Here is a 22,757-nt window from a genome sequence, read left to right on the forward strand (position 1 = left end):
GCTCCCCCTACTTCTGCACACATCACTCAAATGACTTTCTAATGACAATGGACTCTATTATACTGGTTTTGAAGTTCTTCTCCCCCTGCACTGTTGTAAGATTGCTGTAAGCCTTCATCTTTCTTAAGTGACATGCCTTGTTTGGCATTAGGAATTTTAAGTTCCTATAAGGGGTGGAGGTATGTGAAGGGGGAAGGCATAAACAGACACAAGATTCTCAGGCATCATATGTGAAGGTTATTTTACCCACTTCTCCATAGCCATTCCTTATTTTCATACTTTAAAATATCATCAGTCTTTAAAGTATCTTTCTTTTGATGGGTATAATGCCTTCTTTCCTTGCACACCTCTCATGTCGACTGACACTAATTTGTCCCTTCAAAATGAACCCATTTACTCAAGATTTTGTAAGAAACTGTGAATTAAAGTGGCAAATGGAGAAAGGCAATTGGGTTAGTAACAAAAGCTTTTTGTGGTTGTTTGTTGGGGTTTTGGTTGTCTACTGTAACATAGCAAACCCCCAAACTTAGTAGCTTAAAAACCACAGTTTATTACTGTTGCTCTCAGTCCTGTGGGTTGACTGGGCTCAGCTGGGCATGCAGTTGAGGCAGGTAGCTAGAGCAAGAGTCCTTGAGAGCTTCTGCATTCACATGTCTGGTGCCTGGGCTGGGGTGGCTGGGCTGGGATGATCTGGAAACGAATAAGGTATCTCTTCTTCATGTGGCTCTCTATGTGGCTAGCTTGGGCTTCTCACAGCCTGGCCATCTCAGAGTAGTTGGAATTCTTCCATGACAGTTGGATTTCCCCAGAATTAGTGATCCAAAAGGCCCAGGCTGAAGCTGCAAGGAAATTACACTGTGTAATTTCCACTGTGAATACTGGGACGTGTGTTTCCTGGTGGCGGCATCTTGGAAGACTAGCTACCATGCTTGGTCAGTCCAATACAGTTAGAATATACTTGTGAACTTTAAAGATGGATCTTATTCCTTCTTTCCAAGAGGCAGTAGACAAAATGTATTAAAATTAATTATGAAACTAGTTTCCATTTATTTATCATCCACGATTTTGTCAAGGAAAGCACTTTGGTCAAAATGATGTTGTCCTGTAGAGGGTGAGTTAGCCATCTCTGCCTGAAAGTCTTAAGCCAGAGTTGGAATTAAAATGACACAGGAGAGAATTAAACATTGACACTAATGACTCACAAATCTCCTGTTAGTACTTCCCCACCACCCCAGATGGTCATGGTTCATAAATACTTGCTGAGTAGGTGTTTTCCCTTCAAATGGAAATAGCTTTGTTTTTTATTTTAAAAATAATACATTATAAGAAAACTTAGAGAATAAATGCAGGAAAATAAGCATTATCCACAATTCTGAGTTAATTGTTCATGTGTTCTTTAAAATATATTGTTGCATCCTTTTTTTGACACACACACACACACATACACACAGGTATACAACCTTAATGGGATTATGCTACTGTTACCTGCCTTGCTTTCCAAATTATATCACAGGTATCTTATCATGTCAATTAAGGTAGATAGCATCATCATTTTTAATGGCTGCCTAATATTCCAATATATACACATATATATTTAACTGCTTCTTGTATTGGTGGAAATTGTGATTATTTTCTTTTGATTGCTTTAATAAATATCCTTATTCCTACATCTTTATGCATGAGCCTGATTGTCTTGGAGACACTTTAAAGAGCTGAAGGACCTCAAACATTTTCCCCATGGCTGAACATCAGCAATGGTTTCACTTACTTCCCTCAGCACAGCTCTCTCCTTCCATTATTGTGGTGCCCATTCCTCTCCAGGTCCAGCCTTAAACTAAGAGATCAGACCTGTCTGGCAATAAACCCAAATTAGGAATTTGCAGTGCTAAGACCTGTCCACACGATGGTGTCCTGATGGTCCTAAAGGTATATTTCTTGAGTAAATTGGAGCATAAGGAATGTCCTTCAGGAACATCCACAGAGGAAGAAATTACAAGGAAGAACTTGAAGGAAAAGTACAGAGCATAGAAACAGAGAATCGGAATCTGTCTCTAAGAACTAAAAGGTTGCTTTTCCTTTTTTTTTTTAAACTGAACCTGATTCTAATCAAACCTTTATTTATTTTTTAATATTTATTTATTTATTTATTTATTTATTTATTTATTTATTTATTTATTTTGAGGAAGATTGCCCCTGTGCTAACATCTGTTGCCAATCTTCCTCTTTTTCTTTCTTTCTTTCTTTTTTCTCCCCAAAGCCCCAGTACATAGTTGTGTGTCATAGTTATAGAGTTGTAGCTCTTCTATGTGGGACCTTCCTCGGCATGGCTTGATGAGCAGTACGTAGGTCCGGGGTCAGGATCCAAACCAGCGAACCCTGGGCTGCCGAAGTGGAACATGTAAACTGAACATCTCTGCCACCAGGCCAGCCCCACGCTTTTTCTTTTCTTTTTTTTTTTTTTAACTTCTTGAAATTTTGGTATAATGATTATGCAACGCAGATAATAGGCAAGAGCAGAACGTCCAGTTGGTCTGGTGGACACTCTACCCATTTAAGACCATGCAAGTCTTACTGAAGCTAGAGCTAGAACTCTGTAAACAAAACTAATCATCACTCACCCAGTGGGTATTAGCTCTGGAAACCCTTTCCAGATGTGATGTAGCTATATTAGCTTTGAGAAGCTCTGCACTACCCTGGAATTTGCCTTCTGTGCCCTTACTCTTCAAAGCCATAGCATCAGTGCCATCACTGGGAGCTTATTAGCAATGCAGAGAAGAAGCTGGAATGTAGCACTATCCCCAGGTGATTCATATTCAGATTGTAGTTGGGGAAGTTGTAGTCTAGCTCATCCAATTTTGAAGTTTCAATTGTCAGACCTCAAATGCTCAATTCTTTTGACATTTACCCCATGTTACAGATAAAAGATGCCTCTGGAATTGATAATCAGATTTATAAAGTTGACTATCTATATAGGATGGAGGAATATCTGTGTTAAAGTGTATTTAAATATATTGGCACTCTGATGTTTGGTTAAATGCAATTTCCTTTTTTTTTTTTTCATTGCAGGGTTATTGAAAATAAGTATCATGAAGGAAAAAAAATGACCCTTATACTTGAACATCTTTATATCAGTTATAGATAAAAGTGGTCCTTTTTTTTGTGTGTGTGTGAAGAAGATTAGCCCTGAGCTAACATCTGTTGCCAATCTTCTTCTTTTTGCTGAGGAAAATTGGCCCTGGGCTAACATCCGTGCCCATCTTCCTCTGCTTTAAACATGGGACGCCTGCCACAGCATGGCTTGATAAGCAGTGCATAGGTCTGCACATGGGATCCGAACCTGTGAAACCCTGGGTCGCCGAAGCAGAGCGTGTGACCTTAACGACTACGCCACTGGGCCAGCCCCTAGATAAAAGTATTTTATAGATTCCAAATGGAATGCTGCTTTAGGGATGCAGAACCTTGTGTAAGCTTCCTGGTGAAGGAGGGCTAGGAGATGGTGACCATAAAGCTTAGCGAATGACCTACAAGAATGCTGCTTCTACTGTTTCCAAATTCCATGACTTCCTGGTATTATCTGGGCCTTAAGGCACCTCACCGTGAGTTTCCTTGCACTGCCAGTCTGGTCAGAAACTTCCTTGGCAAGTGGTGGCTCTCCATCCCCCAAAGTAGGCAGAGGCAGACTCAGAACTTAATGCTACTTGCCTAAGAATAGTCAGCTCAGCTCAGGGCAGTCAGTTTTCTTATGATCTAGAGTGACCTCAGGACTAGGAGGCAAAGAGTTGTTCTTAGACAAGAACTCGCTAAACCACTTGACCTTTTCAACAGCTGCAGAACTGTTTATCAAGACCATGCCATCTCTCTTGGCTCCTCCAATTTGGCAGCCAGGAAAGTCAAGCCAGTGACATTGTGTGCTTTAGAAAACTTCTGAACAATTCACAGCTTCCACCATAAAGAGGCTAAATTGGTCTCACTAGTCAGATAGTGATCTTGAGACTTGTTCACTGGAATCAAATGAGTCACTGCTGGAGATAAACGTAAATATCGATCTGCCAGAGTCTCCGATTCCCTAAACATTAGCTCATAAAGAAGAATAGATTAGGTCTGTTTCAAGCCTCAAACCTAGGGCAAGTGGTAATGTCTGTTTGCTAATAGCAAAGAACATGAATTCTGTTCATTTATGTAAGCAATTTCCCGAGAAATTAAGGAGCCAGTGAGTTTTAATTTAGCTTATCTGAAAATTATGTTTGTGTGCAAAAATATCCATGATTCATGACACACTTTTGCAGGATAATGTGAGTTGAAATATGACTTGATAATGCTAGTAAAATGGGTGAAGATTATTTTAAAATAGTAAAAGTGGTTGTGAAGTAACTGAGCAAGAGATGGAGCTTGAGTTGGTATTAAAACAAGGAGGATGACTCCAGCCTAGAGCCACATAGGCTGTTGAAAATCCTGGCTCCCCCACTTACTAGCTGTGTGACCTTGAAGACATGTCTTAAACTCTTTGTCCTTCAATTTACTCCTTCTTAAAATGGAAATAATAATAGGACCTACTTTAGAGAGTGCTTGTGAGGATTACATGAAATGTTGCCTACAAAGCATTAGTCCAGTGTCTGCCACATTATCATCACTCAATAAATTTTTCTTAATATGGTCCTCTGATCAAATCTTTTTTCAACAAATATAACTAAACAAAAATGTATATAAAGGAAAGATAACCAGGCAATTTCAAGTATGAAGGTATTTTAGGCCATCTAGCTCAATGCATCGCAATAATACTTGGCTTTTTTTTTTTTTTTGGTGAGGAAGATTGGCCCTGAGCTAACATCTGTGCCCATCTTCCTCTATTTTGTATGTGGGTTGCTGTCACGGCATGGCTTGATGAGTGGTGCGTCGGTCCACGCCTGGGATTTGAACCTGTGAACGCTGGGCTGCCAAAGGGGAGTGCACGAACTTAACCACTACACCACCAGGCTGCCCCTAATACTTGGCTTTTGATGGCTGAACATGCAGGAGTATACACTGGAGCCAAATCTCAATGTCATGAACAAATGTTCCTATTTTTTCAGTTTGTATATCACATTAAAAACTTTGTTCACCTGCTCATGGAAGTGATAAAACCAACATTTTTACTTCTGCAAACCCTGCTTTATGAGATTAAGACAGTGACGTAACTACATTTGAAATGGCAAATCCTACATATATTGAAAGAAATTTTCCAGGTATTCATTCGGATTGAAATAAGATACATCAGAACAAAGGGCAGACTCAATACTTGCTGACTTCTTTTTAAACAAAGATTAGACCACAGATACTAAAATACTATAGACTGCTGGAATATACTTTAAATACTGAATACACAAAAATAATTTGAAATAAAAATTTCTTTGTAATTTATCAAATACTTGAGAAAATATTCCATGTGGATTGAGACCTTAAAAAACATATATGCTTTGTTATCCTACTTTATCCTCAGAGAAAGTACCAAGCGTTTGTCAGTGGAAAGCATGTGGTCTTTGATACCATCTAGTCCTGAGTTTGAATCTCAGCTCTACTGATGGCTAGCTTTGGGGTCTAGGAAAAATTTCTTAAACATTCTAAAACTCAGTTTCCTACCTAAAAAGGAGAAAACAGTAAAAATGGTATGGGGTGGGGGGAGCAGGAATTGTAAGGGTAAGAAATAAAGAATCTAGCACCGTGCCTGGCGTATACAGGTGGTCCTCATTTTGCATGTGGTGATCTCAATTATCATAGAACCGTGCAAAGAGAGGACACAGTTCCCACGTGCATGCATTTCAGTTACCAGGGTACCATGCCAAGTGAGGACTGTCTGTAGTAAGTTTTCAATACATGACAGATCTATGCAATTCTGGTATATTAAAAATGTCAGTAAGAAAGCTTAATATTTCACTCGTAAAGGAAACGTATCTGAAACAACAATGACGTTAATGATGCGGCATTATTTCATTCAGTCCTTACAAGATGTCAAGCAGGCACGCACTGTTGTTGCTCTCGTTTTGCAGTTGGAGAAATGGTGTTGGAGGCGGTCATTGACATGACATGATCGCCAGTTGACCCGAGAGCTGGATCTGGGCAATCAGAGGCTCCTTACCCCCTCCTCTGTCCTTGGAATGTATGTTTCTGCCTACTCTTCTCATAGCCAGAGCCATTTCAAGGATGCAGCCTAGAGAGAGCACTGTGTTGTTGAGACCATCTGGGCAGTATACATGACTGAACCCTGTTAAGGCCTCTATATAAACTTTCAAGATTCTGGCAGGTGGGCGCAGAGATCTACTTGTCTTGCAGCCACCCAAGACAAGCCTGGTAAGTTCCCTTGGTTCTTAAACCTGCCACCTACCGATCTGGAGTGATCTGCCTCTTTCTTTGATCTCTTTTTGCCTTCTGTGTTTGGGGACCAGTTTCAGATTTCCCCTAGTAAGATCCTGAGCTTTCAAACCAACAGACGGAGACCTGGGAGTTCAGTAACTTGACCAAGTTTACACAGCTAATAAGTGGAGGCACTGGACCTCTGACTCCCTGCAGAAGGGGCTGGTCTCTATTGTGTATCTTTTAGATTTGCATTCAAACAAGCAAAATGTTTTCTAACTTTCTTGACCTTGAGGATAATTTTTCAGTCTTTCCCTTGCCTAGGTAACGAATGTTTTAAATGGGCCAATTTGGGGAGCTGGGTAAATTGGGACCTTGGGACCCTGTGTGGTCAAGAGAAGGCAGAGGAAAGAGTTGCGGACCAAATTCCAGAAGGTCCTGGACTGGCCTAGCCAGCCAAATTGTAGGGGTTCTGCAAAGGGGTGGAGTGAGGGGAGTCAGTTGTGTGGGCAGATGTTATCCCAGTGGGCATGGGGGCACATCACCGGGACATTAGCAGTAGGGCTGGCTTTAAGGTGATGCCTTGTTTTGTTAGAGTGAAGTCAGGCAGGGTAGAGATTTGGGTCCTAGTCAGGGCTGAGGAGAGGGAATGTCAGTAGAAACCCAGACTGGTAGTCCAGTCTAAGAGAGACAGAGGAGAAGAGTAAGCAGCCAAGGTGAACCGACTCATCCCTCTGTGCTTGATCTCACATGAGGATTGCAGTGAAGGAGACTATGGGGCTGAGGGTCAGCGAGAGGCAACCCAGTAACTCAGCAGTCTTGATGTCAGGACCACTAGGTCTGGGAGCAGGGCTGCAACCCAACTCCCCAGCATGAGGAGGTGCAGGGGGGCCAGATGCAACAGAGGCTACCCATTTGGTTATTCTGCTTTTAAAATGGACAGGCTGGGGCTGAACCTTAAGGTGAAAAGGATTGGTGGATCCAACGAGGAAAAAGTGAGAGGCTAGGAACCAGAACCCATAATCTTGGGCTTGAAGTAATGGCAAAAATTTCTACTTCCCAGCTGGAGGTGATGCGTGATCCCACACCCCCCACATGCGAAGTGTAGGCTGAGGTGCTTGGGAGGAAGAGACCTCAGATAATTCATTCTTCACTTTCAGGAACTCCTTACGAAATGTCTAAGATGGGGGCCATCACCTTGCAAAGTGGCTTTACCCTTTACCCAAGGAGTTTGTTAGTAGGCAACTCTGTCCAGTCCATTCAGATGGAATGTGGAAAAGCAGGCCCACTTGTTGAAACCAGTGGCTGTAGAGCATGTGAACTACTTTCACTCCCCGATTCAAAGGAGAAAAAGAAAGAAATTCGTTCTTTAAGAGTCACGTCAAAGACAAATTCTACCATCATTCAGAAATGCAATCATGCCTCACGACTGAAAAAATACCCCTTTAGATCCTTTAAGCTGTTACGGTGATTGCCATGAAATGGCAACATTTTCTAACATCAGACTGGAAGATCTGGGACAGGAGAGGGTGGGGGTGGGGCTCAGCCTCCCCAAATATACAATCCTGTCCTGATGAACATGGGAAAAATCTTCTATGTCATATATAGTCTGACATTTAGTGAATGAATGTCTCTTGTGGTCAGAGTAAGTTATGGAAAATGTAAAGTTAATATCTTTCGCATGTGAATAGAGAGCTTATTCAGAGCTAAATGATACCAAACATTTACTAGGTGTGTGTGGGGTGGCAGGCAAGGAGAGGTGGGAAGATGTGGTTAGGAAAAGCTCCATTGAACCTCCCCTTTTACCCTCTTGTTAATCTGTAAAAGACTTTTTGGCATTCTCTTATGGAAACTTCAGAAGCAGATGGAAATATTTGAAGATGTATAATACACATGGGCCTGTTACATGAATTTCCATTTTCCTTACAGGAGTGAACACAGAGAAGTTCTGCATTATCCTTTGCATGTTAGTAAAAATTCGAAGGAGAAATGATATTTTATGCAATGGCTTCTAGGCAGTTTAGAAATAACTCATTTACAAACAATGTACAGCACAAAAGCAGTGCTTCCATTCTGCCCATTATATTTTAAACATCAACAGTCAGCTTTATATCAGGTAGTTGATAATCCTAACGTTTGGCAACAATTTAGCAAATTTCTTTTGTTCCCCCCAAGAATTAGGTCTTTTGAGGCAAGAAATTATCAAGATCATAGGAAATGGAATAGCCATCTCAATGTATTTTTCATCAGAGAACTGAATCCATTTCAAGTTGTAAAATTATCTTTGGTAAGATATCCTGATTTCAACAATTTACTGAGGGTGTAGTGCATTCTTTAAAAAATGAGTTTGTATTGGTGCATTAGTAACATCAGTGGCAATGATGTCTATATAATAAAATCTATATGCAGCATTTTCATGGACCTATGAATAGGAAAATAAGACTACCTTAACACCAAAAAACACTGAATGAAATTCAAATATACCTTCCGATGAATCACATCCCAGATACTCAGCTTTGTACATCCCTATCACTTCTTAACAGTAACTGAAATCTACTTTCTTCCTCAGCCTGGGTGGGCTTGTGTTCTTTCCATCGGTGTGAGGGGCCTTATTGGTGCTGAACGGACAGCTCTGGAGATGTTCAGATCAAACTGTCATGGGTGCTTTGGGACCCATGGGTGGGTTCAAAGGTGCTATGAACTTCGCAAAATTAAATGCAAAATTGTACGTGTATGAACGTATGCACATTTTTCTGAGAGGATCTATAGCAGTGAAACTTCACAACTAGAAAAAAAAAGGATATAAAAAAATACAATCTGTTGCTTTACTTCTATCAAAAGAAATACTATTTTCATAGAGTACAATATTTATTATAAATTTTAGTAAAGTGACCATTCACATATCCAGACCAGAAACTAAATGATTTTAACCCATTAACACCCAAATATCTGTGTCAACTTTTCCACAGAGCAAAACAAAGTGTCTTTATGTGCTGTATATAGGGCTTATATTAAATATACCTTATAATATTTTTGCTGATCCAAAGGCAATTTATCCCAAACCTTAAAGAGTCTGCCCACTTTCATTGTTAGTGGGAGTGAGAGTAAATTTTGACAAAAGAGAGATTAATCAAAGAGCAAAAAATCATTTTCAATGTTTGATTTCTGAGATTTCATAGTACAGAATTGTAGTTCTTAAAATATTTGTTTTTAATGTGTTTGATGTTTCCGGGGGAAAAAAACCTATTAATGTTAGGGTATGTTTTGGGGATGGTGTGAATATGAATAAGCATTAAAAAGTTGTAGAGAAGAGGTTGATAAATGTTTAAATTAACTTGATTTTAAGCTAGTCAATAAAAAATTTCTCTGAATTTCCAGGCATATTTTGATCAGTTCACATATTTAGTAGTGCTTTATTATTCCATTTTTTTCTTTCTCTATCAGTCTCTCAGCTATGGTTGAGCTTTCTGACAGTTCTGCAACACTGCTGAACAAACTATACTAAAATGACGCAGAACCTCTCTCTTGTGCCTTCTCTCTTCTTCACTCTCAATTTAAAATATTGAAATTGTTTAACCTTTTCCTAAAAAGCAAATAACGCACTGATAGTTTATAATTCTCCTCCGGTCCCTTTCAATATAAGGTTCTAATTATGTTGATAATATGGGGAATGGTCAAGCTCCAATGCTGAACTCTGGAGAAAAGAAATAACTTTACAATGTGGAAGTTTCAATCAAAAGATCCCTTCCAAATGCAGTTGAGAATTCAGTCATCATTGTATCAGCCAGCTCAATTAAAATTCAGTGTGCCAGTGTATATACATTTTTTTTTACGTTGATGACAATGGTACAAAGAATGCATACTTAGTCCTCTGAAGGGAGGAGTTTTAATTGGAAATTTTTAATCTAGGTTACATTATCACTCGAAAGAGAAAAACTTAAGATGGCCACAAGGGGACAGCAAAAGACATTGGATTTCCTTTAAGTGGTAAAGCAACAACATTCTGCTAACTGGCTCCAGCAGTATGATGAAGCCAAATGAAAGACCTAATTGAAGTAATTGGGATTTGAGCCATCTTCAAGCACTGGAATTTCTAATGGAAATGCGGTGAGACTTGGGGGACTATACTTCCAGGTAACTGAATATACGAGACACCGGCTTTCCAAGTATTTGTTATGAAGGGCTACTGGTCATTCGCCCACAGAGAGGACTAACACCTGGCAGTTGCTCACTGTACTTCCCAGTGGAGCGGGTTGTGAATTCCCCATCCCCTTTCTCCTATTAAGATTTCCCTGTATTTAAGGGGAGAATAACAATAGGGTAAAGTGTCAATAAGATTTAATTTTTTAAAATAGGAAAAGAGACTCTTTTAAGAAGCGGTAAATGCTTATGAATCACTTACTAATTATTAGACACTGCTCAGCAAGGAGCCTTACAAAATGCAGTATAGAATTCAGGGTACCAGGAAAACTTGGATTCTGTTGTCAGAATTCCCGGGTATGGAATTGTTAACATGGGGCAGATTTCTTAATCTCTAGGTGTCTTAGTTTCTTCACTTGTAACATGAGGATAATACAAGAGGTTGTTTCAAAGATTCAGTGAAAGGATGCATGTCACCCACTTAGCTTTGTGCCTGGCATATGGTAAGAATTCAATTGTTAGCAATTATAAAATTATTATAATAGTGGCACGTGGTAGTGCTCAGTAATTATTTCTTGACGACTAACTGATGATACATTATCTCATTTAATTTTCACAACTAGTGAGAGCTAAGTTTTATTTCCCTCCATTTTTATAAATGAGAAAGTTGAGGTTGAAAGAAGCTAATACCTGGCTGACATCATAAATTAAAAGGAAGAGCTGGGATGTGAACCCATGACTTTCTGATTCCAAGTCCTTGTGGTTTCCACTACTTGGGTAGGCAGACTGCCATCATTTTTTCCTTGCTCTTGGTAACTCCTACAGTCACCTGAAGTCACCTGACACTTCTTGGAAATGACTCAGCAGTTCAGCTAGGCCAGCACAGGACAGAGTCAGGACTTTTCCCATGCACTACTCAGACCAATAGAGGATGTGGGGAGGGAAGTGTGGGGAGGGCTTTCTTGTAATCATGGAGGAAGGAATGGCTACCCAAATGGCTCAAACCCAGACCGGTCTCAACTAGGAAATCAGTCTAAGGCAGCATACCTTAAACTCATGATCACATGCATTTGTGCATCTCCCACATTATCCGGTGCGCTCCCTGTCTATAGGAACAAGTGACTGTTGAAATAAGTTGACTCATCTATGGTAAAAAGATATATGGATGTCTGGGATCAGAATATGTTCCTGAGGTCTTTAAGTCTTTGTAAGAAAAAAAAAGTAAATTCGTAGAATTTGCTTCACCTGGTCTCTCTCAATACGGTGTAATATAATCCCTCTCTTTTCATTAAAGGAGGCAAGACCCCCTTCTCCATCTTTAATTGGAGATGCCACCCTCACTTATAGGCCTAGAGAAGCATGCCCCTCACCATGTGCATTAGAGAACCACACTGAGTGTACATTTTAAATTAAAAATACAAACATACAAACAAACAAAAACCAAAACAAAACAAATCTCTTCTGGTTAAAGCAGTTTGATAATCCACAAATTCTTTTGTTATTTGAGACCCGAAGTTTCTCCCATAAGAGGGGTGAACAGCACAAAACTGCGAACAGAAAGACCACTAACCTATATACACTCCTATCCCCTGAGAAGAGTGTTATGGAAATGACACAAGACATTTCCTTTAGTACCTATTTATTTTCAAAAGTTAAGAAAACTCTGATGTGCCGCCAAATGAATAAAAGCTTTTCTCAGATCCTAACCTAAAAACATGAAAGAGAGGCAAGCCTTTGCAGGGATTCTGGGGTTCTGAAGGACTTTTATGCCTCACCTGGCACACTGCCTCTGTCTCTTATACCCCCTGGTAAAGAAAGGGCACATGTGGGCTGGGAATCAGAGCAGCAAGCCGCCTTGGAGAAGGCAAAAATAACAGTGAAGCAGAGTAAAGCTCTGGGCGTCCCCCAAGCAGGGCTACCGTCTGAGTTAGACATGTCTGTGACTCCGGAAGACATGGGTCAGCCACTACGGCAGAGACAATAGAAGGAGAGGGTACCCCTCGGATTTTGGTCCCAGCTCTGAAAGTAGGCAGAAAGCCAATATACCCCCATAGAGCAACAGTCTAGCAGTGTACACAGTGCTCCTCCAAGTAGAACTTCTCAGGAAGGAAGAGCATATCATGGTAAGAACTTCCCTTCCTATCAAGGGATGAATTGAAAATATGTTTCAGCAACCTGTCTCAGCCATGGCTCAAACTCACATGTTGACTAAGTGACATGCCCATTTGCAGCAGAGGAGCAGCCTGTCTGCCAGCCCACTATCTCTGGAAATGCAAGGGCTGCTAGGCCCTGTAGAGTATGTAGATCCTCTGCATGCCCCTGCCCCTATTCCTCTGGTGACCCCTGTGGCCAGCAGAGAGGGAATGGAAGAAATGCCCACTGATGCCTGGTATACAGATGAGTCTAGTTGGGGCAACCTGCCCACATGGACTGCAGCCGCTATTCTGCCCCAAAGTGACACCATCTGAATGGAAACAGGAACAAACCACAGCAACCAATGGGCTGAACTCAGAGTGTTTTAGCTGATGATCACTCATGAGCCCTGGCTGCTAACTTTGCACTAACAGTTGAGCTGTTCTAAAGAGACTGACCCTACGGCTTGGACAATGGGAAGCCACGGGATGGATGAGCATAAATAAGCCCTTGTGGGATCAGGATATATGGAAAGACACTTGGATTCACCTGCAAGATCCTGAGGCAGTCCTCACTGTCTTCCACATCCCAGCTCATAAGACACTGACACCCCCTGGCAATCAGAAAGGTGTTGCTGTAGCTCAAGGACAAGCCCTAGCAATTGACACTTCAGCAGATATAGCAGATTGGGTGTATAGAAAGAGCGGCCACCATAGCACCTGGGTGGGATGGTGTATTGCCAAGGATCCTGGAATGCCTTTGAAATAGTGACTTGGCTAATGTAGTAACAGCATGTCCTGTGTATTCTAAACAACACCCAAGGCAACTGCTAAAGGAGTCTGGGGCCATCCACCCGAGTTCTTAACCAGTGAAGGATTGTATTGGCCTCCTCCCTTTGAGTGAGGGTTCTAAATATGGCTTGGTTTATGTAGACACTGCATCTGGCCTAACCCAAGCTTTCCTCTGTCACAGCGCAAACCAGGCTGCTACCATTAGGGGATTAAAGAAGCTAGTTAAAGATACCCTCATCAAATAGACAGTGATTGGGAATCACATTTCAAAGGTCATGATATGCAAAATTGGGCAAAAGAACATGACATTGGAGGTTCCATCTCCCCTATAACTCACAAGCAGCAAGGTAGGTAGAAAGGAAGAATGGAATATTAAAGCAGCATATTCAATTACTAACAAGTAAAATCACCTCGGTCAGGTGGACTAAAGTGCTGTCCCAGGCTTTAATGCATTTGAATGATCAACTAGTAGGGCCTGCTGTCCCATATGTCAGACTGGGGACCCTTGCCAAGATACCCAGCACGGCGAAGGTATGGAAGCTATAGGAGACAGCCATTGCTCTGACTCTCACCACTGATCAATGTGCTATGCTGCTGAAAATACCAAGCCCATGATGCCTGGGAAAGGCATGATCTACTGGAATTTGCAATGGGACGTCCCTCTGGAATGAGTGAGTTACTTCACACCCCTGGGTGAGAGAGGAACTACTCAGTCTCCACTGGGATCCCATTGTCCTGCTGCAAGTCAGACCTGTTGAAACACATTATACTTAGAATAGAACACAAATCATTGAAAGAGCAGAGAAGGTGGGGGTCCTGGTCTGGCACATCCTGCCCCTAGTCCATTTCCTCCCACCTGGCAGTGCTGCCTCCCCTGGCCAACATGTATCGTATGCACAACCAGGTCAAGTTCCTAAAGCTGCCAACCTCTGTCTCCTCAAGGCCAGTGGGCATGTTCTGTTTTCCACTGGTATGATCGTTTGACCACCATCTTTGTTCCCTCCCTTGGCCTGGAGGACGTTATAGCACGCATAGAAGCCCTTACTAAATTCACTCAGCAAGGCTTGAATGATAGCCAACAAAGCCTGTCCTTACTGAGCACTGAAATGTCCCTAATGAGAAAAGCTGTCCCCCAAAATAGAATGGCCTCGGACATTATTATTGCCTCACAAGGAGGCACCTGTGTCGTTATCCAAACAGAATGTTGCATGTTTATACCTGATGAGTCTAGTAATGTGTCCTTTTTATTAAAGCACATGAGGACACAAGTGAGCACCCTGAGGGCTCTGACCCCCAGCCTAGGGGACTTAATAAATCAGTGGTTCGGATCATGGGGCTCTGGGTGGAAAAAAATGGTTACTTATATTGGGAATCATTATCTTAATCTGTGTTTTCTCCTGCTTGTGCCTTTGTTGTTGCTGAGGCATCTGCCTCCAATGCAGCCAGACACAGCCGCCAAATGAGTCACCTCCATGCTAACAAAACCCCTTGCTGACCGCTCAGGGCACATTGCAGAAGAGGGAGGCTCGTAAGATTGTAAGAGCCAGTCATCAAGGGAATGTTGGAGGAGGTCACTGGTTGACCCACAAGCAGGACCTAGGCAATCAGAGGCTCCGCACCCCCTCCCCTGTCCTTGGAATGTACCTTCTGCCCATCATTCCCATAGTCGGAGCCATTTTCAAGGATGCAGCCTTTAGAGAGTAATGTCTTGTCGAGACCATCTGGACGGTATACATGACTGACCCTGTTAAGGCCTCTATGTAAACTTTTAAGATCTGGTCTTGCGGCTGCCTGTAAGCCTCATAAGTTCCCTTGCTTCTTAAACCTGCCACCTACCAATCTGGAATGGTCTGTCTCTTTCTTCAGTCTCTTCTTGCCCTTTTATACAGGGGTCAATTTCAGACTTCACCTGGGAAGCTCCTGAGGTTTTGAACCAACAGCATCACGAATGCAAATGAGGTCTGATCAACATCCATCCCTGTAAATATTTTCTTGTGGAGAGTGCCCAAATGGCACTTGGCTCCCATGACATCAATCTCGAAAGGTTAGGGTTAAGTGGATAATGCCTTTAAAATATCTTCTGAATTTTTACCTGTTGACTTTAAAAATCGTATTTAAAAGTAGTATTCATTATATGCTCAATGTAAATTACCTATTTTACTCTTCAGTGCCCTTGACGTTGACTTGCTGTGGTTTGGAGAGAATTCTCAGTGGACTCTATTTGTTCTTAGTGAAGATGGGCCTTGAGAAGTGACTGGCTTTCTGCGCATTTGTCTGTCTACAGAGAAAGGGGTCTTGGTGATGATGTCAGAATGTGGCGGTGGGGTAGGGGCGTGAAATGGGGTTAAAAGCCTCTGGTTTGCCTAAGCTCTTCCCTCCATTCTTCAGCTTATTCTAGAACCAGACACAGATTCTGAAGAGCACGTCTATGTATTTTGAAGAGTAGCTCCATAATGTTTCTTTTGGTACCAGATACCTGCAAATGAAACCCCATCATACTACGTTTGGTGGATTTTACAGCACTGGTGATTATTTAAGCACATAGGAAGGAATTCTACAAACTATGTGCATGTAATAGTCAGATATGGGACAGATATGGGAAAATACATAAATGATACTTTGTATAAAGGTTCTTCTACTCATTCTCGATAAACTGTAGAATACTGCTTCTCTACTCAAATTGGGCCTTTAATTTTAAACATGCAATGATACACTTTCTAAATTTTTATAATGGAGATTCTTAGGTCAGCCTTCAGCTTGGGAACATGTTCTTGCCAAATGAATAAACCAAAATGGACAACATTTATTAATTTAGGCAGAAATGTGTCTGTGCGGCTCTCCCCTCACACTGCCAGAATTGCTTAGTAACATGGCCCACACCAAGAAGTTGCCGTCACGGGTGGAACTTCAGTAGAAAAGGAACCAGAAAGATAACCACTGATGTTCTTTTTCTTTTCCTTTCCTTTCTTCGTCCTCCTCCTCTCCCTCCTCCTTCTTCCTTAAGAAATGACATAATTTAAGACACTGCCACAGATGATTTAAAACATATATTTACCCTCCTATTTTGGAAATGACCTAAAAGGAAAAAATGATGTAAAGAAAGAAAACGACAGGTTAAAATAGTTCCTCCTTCTCTTTGTGAGAATGAATTTTTTGAATAGTCTTTAGTAGCATAATATGATGGTAGCTGGAGACCATCTCATCATTGTCAGGGTGATGTTTTGTGCTTGTTTGGAAAATGAAAACATGATTTAATCGTATGCATGTGTTAGCGTGTGTGTGTTTTAACAGAATTACCCTCATGATCCCATGGGAGTGGCAGAGTAAGGATCTCATCGCAATGGCATAAGGAAGTACAATTATGGAACTTGAAGGATGTGTGGTGACTGCCAACCAGTCTGGAACTTTAGTTGTGTTCACAACGGTCCATTCAGCACCCTTAACCCTTGTCCAGGCTGTAGATCTCATCTGTGTTATTTTGACTCTCCAACCTAAAGTTGTTTTCCTCCCCCAGTGGAGGTGAGAACTGCTTCATCAGGTCAGCAGGAAAACATGCAACACAGGATAATCTGGAAATCTGTTTGAGAGAAATCTCTTCTATCTATGAAGTTACATATATCTTAAGAGCCTGACCTGTAAAACAACAAACAAACAAAAACTAAACAAGTACTAAAAATGAAGAAAAAAAATCAATAATGTCAATAACCAAACCAAACCCTATCAAAAACTGTCCTCTGCTTCTCTGGGTCGCTAATTTGTAACATAATTAAAAAAATTTATTATAAAAATAAGATATTGTTATGTAGAAAATGTAGATAAGCAAAAAGAAGACAATGAAAATCACCTACAAATCTAGCATTTAAAGATAACATATATTGTTAACATTTTGGGGTATAGATTTTTAATATGTTTGTGTGTGTGTGTGCATGTGTCTTTCTCTCCTATACACGTCCAATACACACAATATATAAATTTACATAATATATAAAATTTACAAAATATATAAATTTATAAAAATGGAAACATTTTTGCTTTTATTCCTCTTAATAAGCATACCCACCTTTTAATAATGCAAAGTATATGATTGTATGAATATACTCCAGTTAATGTAACTGGCCACTATTATTGGGTCTATAAGGTGTTTTTCAATTTTTCCTTCTTATTAATTATTCATAAAAGTTGTTCTTGTAGCCAAAATTTTGTGACATTACAAATGTTCCTTTTTTTGTGTGTGTGAGGAAGATTGGCCCTGAGCTAACATCTGTGCCAATCTTCCTCTATTTTTGTATGTGTGTCATCGCTGCCACAACATGGCTTGATGAGCAGTGTGTAGGTCCACGCTCGGGATCTGAACCTACAAACCCTGGGCTGCTGCAGCAGAGTGCACAAACCTAACCACAACACCACTGGGCCAGCCCCTATGAATGTTTACTTAGGATAAATTCCTAGAAGTAGGATTTCTATGTTAAAGATTAAGAACATTTTAAATATTATTTAAATATTTAAGACTTGTTGAATAACATCAAACTACTTTTTAGAAAGGTTTCACCAACATATTCTCTCATCAGCAGTGTATGACACTGCCCAGGTTCTCATTATTTCTGAGTGTAATCATTAAAGTTAAAAAAAATTCAAAAGTGAATTCTTTAAGGAGAATGACTAGGCAGTTTAATTCCGCCATTTTGAACATTCAGACTTAATAGTTGAACCAAGGTCTTTTTCAGGAATTCACTTGTTGCCAAATGACTTAGAGTCATATTCAAGGCAGTGGTTGTGCCGATGGGATTGCACATTCATTTATAAGAAAGGTCACGTCTTTCTTGCTTAATTCAAAGGAGCGGAAGCTGGCTTGCTTCCAGGTAGGATATCCTGATTGGAAGTCAACTCCAACACTCAGCTTTGCTCCTTCCTTGCCATCTTTTTGGTGCAAGTTCCTAAGTTCCTTAAAGAAGAGTGTGATGTCTCTACATGCTGGTTTGCACACACACAGTGCTTGGACATGTGATCTACTTCAGTCATTCTATGCAGCTTGGGGCCCAAGGGGACGGGGAGAGGAAACAGGCTATGAAAATTGGAAGTTTTTCTTGGTAAGTCCATATCAAACATTAGTATTTGGCCCACAAACAGCTGTCACATGAATTATTCGTATTAACAACAATGAGTAATAATTTTTAAAAAATCATGCGTGCCTGCCAACACTACATTTAGTGCTATACAATATGCTTAGCTCAAAGTCCTTGTTAGACCACTTAAAATAGCCTTGAAAATAATGTCTTTCATTTGCAAAGCTCTTTAGAGTTGACAAAGTGTTTTCATTTTGGTAAGCTCATGTATGGTGAGTTATCAGATTTGGTGGTACTTCATGTTTTTACCTGTCTTTAAATAATGCTCAATTTTGGACCTTCTGTAGATTCCTTCTGTTTCAGGTTTATAATTCAAATCCTTACTTAAAAATCAATGATGGGGCCGGCCCTGTGGCTTGGTGGTTAAGTGCGCGCGCTGCGATGCTGGTGGCCCGGGTTCGGATCCCGGGTGCGCATCGAGGCACCACTTCTCCGTTCATCCTGGGGCCGAGTCCCACATACAGCAACTAGAAGGATGTGCAGCTACGACATGCAACTATCCACTGGGGCTTTGGGGGGAAAAAATAAAATAAATAAAATCTTTAAAAAAAAAAAAAATCAATGATGGGATCATATCTTTTATCCTACTTCTTAATAGGTTGCAATAAAACAGCAGATGTGGTTAACTGTTATGACACATTTAAATACACAGAAAAGATATAAAAGTCAAATTGTGGCAAGATAGGCTTTCATTCAGTGTCTTGTCCCCTGGAAGTCAACATGAGAAAGTCCTGTGGGTCTTGGATTAGAAAAATCCCCAAACATCTTTCATGCGTGGCTGGAAGTGTAAGACTTGGTGTATTGGCTCTAGTCCAGTGCAAGGGGAATTTCAAAAGCTGGTTCACATATTTGTAATTTTCCAGTTTGAAGCACATACTTCCTATCCCGGCCGTTTGTGTTCTCTGGGAGCAGGCAGCAAATTGGTTGTGAAGAGAGCGAAGGCTTCTTGATAGCTTAAAACCATCAAGTGCTGCGGGATGTTTTTGGATGAAGAGCTCAGGGAGATCATTAATTTTGTGACCACTCTGCGGTCATTAGTGCAGTTCTAGACTTACAGTATTTTATTAGTGTGGTTTGCATTATTAGTTTACTTGGAGAATCATTATGAATTATTGATGTTGTCATTCCACTATGGAGAAGCCTACTAAACTGGAGGAAATAAAAAAGCACAGCTTTTGTTGTTGTCTTTAATCCTGGTTTAGGAGCTGCAGTGCTCTAAGTGCCCAGGAAATCTACAAAAAGATCTGTCAATTTCCCCAAAGAGATGCTGGTGCAAAGGACCAGCAGAGGAAGTTTCAGAGAACAGAGGGGTTCCAGAGGGTCTTCGTGCAGCAAAACAGTAGCATGAACAGCAAAATGACTGAAATCGAGGATTCTCACAGAAGTTGGGAGGCAATAGGTTAAAAAGATAAAACCAAGAGCCATTTGACTCTGCAGGTTAAGAGAAGCATTTAAAAAGCCAGAGCTAAGTGCTAAGAGAAATCTCTCAAGAAGATGCACCCATGTGGTCCCACCTGGGCTGTATGGCCCATCATGAGTGCTTGATAGGTGTCATCATGAGAGGCTGCTCTGTTCATAATTAAATGTGGCTACTGTGACTGGGCAGAAACCCCTGTGGGGGAAGGGGAGGGGACCAGAGGGTATTTACATAAGAAATAGATCAGTACTTTCTCATTGTTAAAACTTACAAATAAACCCACAGCCTTGTTTACGGCTACCTCCAATCCCAGCACTCTGTCAGGATCTGCTTTTCTTTCTGGGTGGTCTCCGTGCTCTTATGTGATTTTGGCTTTCTGTGAATGGTACCCTACTGCACACATGAACTAAAACTTGTCGCACATCAAGTATCTCTTGAAGCTCTTTCCATGTCAGTAGATATAGAACCACCTTTTGTTTTAAACTGTTGAGTTGCATTCCATGGAACACTCTACATATGCATTCATTTTCCTATAAATGCTCCTTTTCTGATGCTGCCTGTCTGATAAGAACAATGTTGTGGATTCCAGGTGTTTGTTGGTGGTTATTTTCTGCCCAGGCAGGAAGAGGAGAAATGATATCCAGGGATGTCTACGATTGGTTGGCTGGCCAGCAGAATTAGGACTGTCAAACACATTTTTTAGAAGTTTATGTGCGTGAGTAGACCAATATTGTTACTTTTAGTTAGACTGGAAAGTAATGGCCTGGTTTAAAAATATTTATTTTGTTCATGGGTTTATATTCTTGTTTAGCAGAAAGGAAATATTTATCTAACACCAAGTGGAAAGTATTACGGGTAGTATTATTACAGAGTGACCCATGCAAGGGGATATTTCATTTAAGGTTCTAAGCCTTCTCTATCATAAAATAAATATTAGGTGTTTCAAAAATAATGAAAAATAGGCTCAGCCCTGACGACTTTGGCTACTGGCTACCATTTGAAATACAGAGAAATGAGTTCAGTTCGGGGTATCCGAGAGCAAAGGGTACAGGGGAAAATCACTGAGGATAATCCCCACTCTCCTGAAATCTCTAAGGGCAGAGTGTATCTTGTCTGGTCTAACACGTTTGGGAATTTCAGATATCTGAAAGGGTCCTGATTGGAGTGAACAATTGGCTTTGAATTTTGACACTCATAATAGAGATAATGGAGTTTTTTGGGAAATTTGATGATGACATACGATTTTTCTTAGCTGGGAAAGAAGGTTTTTTTTAGAAATGAAATTTTTAATTTTATTTTATTGAGGTCATAATAGTTTATAACATTGTGAAATTTCAGTTGTACATTATTATTTGTCAGTCACCATATATATGTGCCCTTTTACCCCTTATGCCCACCTCCCCCACCCAAAGAAGGTGTGTTTTTGAAGTATTGTTACAGAATGGGGTGAATCTTGCTGAAAGTATGTAGTTTTGATTGTACTCACGCTGGCTTCCAGACTGCTGCTTGAAATTGTAACATCTTGGAGAATTCTTGTGTTGCTCCTAAAATAGGCAAGGAATCTTTGCTTATTCCCTGGCAAAGAGGTATGGCATTTCCAGTTACCCAGGCTTAGGAAACAGAGCACTCTTCCTCCCTTGGGGCCCAGCACTGCACTGTGCAAAGGAGTTGGCCCCTTTGGAGTTCTTTTTGATTTCTTGTGCTAGTTTGAGCAAAGGGGCGCATAAATAGGCCTGATTTATTTTCGTTCATAAGAGAAGAAGAAACAACTAACATCTGTCAGGTAATCCACAAATGTTTACGGAGTATTTACTGTGCACTTTCAATTGTGCCGTGTGCTTTTGGGAATATGAAAATAAATTATCAGAAGTTTCTGAACCACCACCCTCCTCTCCAGGCAGGATCTTCCACTTATCTCTACCTAAAAGTCCCAAGTCAGATAACATTCAGGACTGCATCCTGCCTTCTCAGAAACATCAAACACATCAAGAGGGAAGGCAAAGGCTGGCACATTCTGGAACTCTGGCCTTGGGGTTGCTTGGACTTGACTCCTTGCCCATTCTTCTTGACCATGTCCTGGACCCCTGCTGGCCAGCTGTTTTGTTCCTGAGTCTGCTGCTGTCCTCTCCAGACTTTGTGCCTGTCCATGTGTCTGCTTCTGTCTGTTCGAAGGCAGGTTCCCAGCTTCACTGTCTATTTGATTCAACTCCTGTCAATCCCTGAATCTGCCCCTGTCTTGGCTTCACTTTGGTGACCCCAATTTTAGTTTTGTACTCTAGATTCTATCTTTCTTTCAGCTCACAGCCTGCTGCTGTGCCATGGTTTATACCCGTTATGGTGTAATCCAGCTGTTCTCAAGGGGAGGCTGGGAAAGAGGACGTGAATGTCTTGGTGAAAAATCATTACCTCTTTAGGGAAACTGGTTGACTTTCTAGGGTAGCTGTGAAACCACATCAGTGATGTCTGTTGTGGTTATAGCTTGGTAGTTAGGATCACACTTGGGAATAAGATAGCCCCATTCTGTCTCCTTTGCTTCCCATCTGTGTAGCTTTGAAGAGGTTATTAGTCCTCAGTTTCCTATATGTAAAATGTGAATATGACAAATAAATCTCGCGGAGCTGGGAAATGTATACAATGTCCTTAGCATATAATAAATGCTTAGTTAATGATAGCTGTCACTTTCATCATCATCATCCTGTGAATTGTGAGTGGCTAAATCTTATTATTGCATGCTTTAAAAACTTGGAAGTTATGACACAAGCTTCAGTTAATCTTAATTCGTTACAACTGATATTTATTAGGTAACTTCTATGAGCAAAGGATTAT

This window comes from Diceros bicornis, chromosome 18 (genome assembly GCF_020826845.1).
Source record: "Diceros bicornis minor isolate mBicDic1 chromosome 18, mDicBic1.mat.cur, whole genome shotgun sequence".
Classification (NCBI taxonomy): domain Eukaryota; kingdom Metazoa; phylum Chordata; class Mammalia; order Perissodactyla; family Rhinocerotidae; genus Diceros; species Diceros bicornis.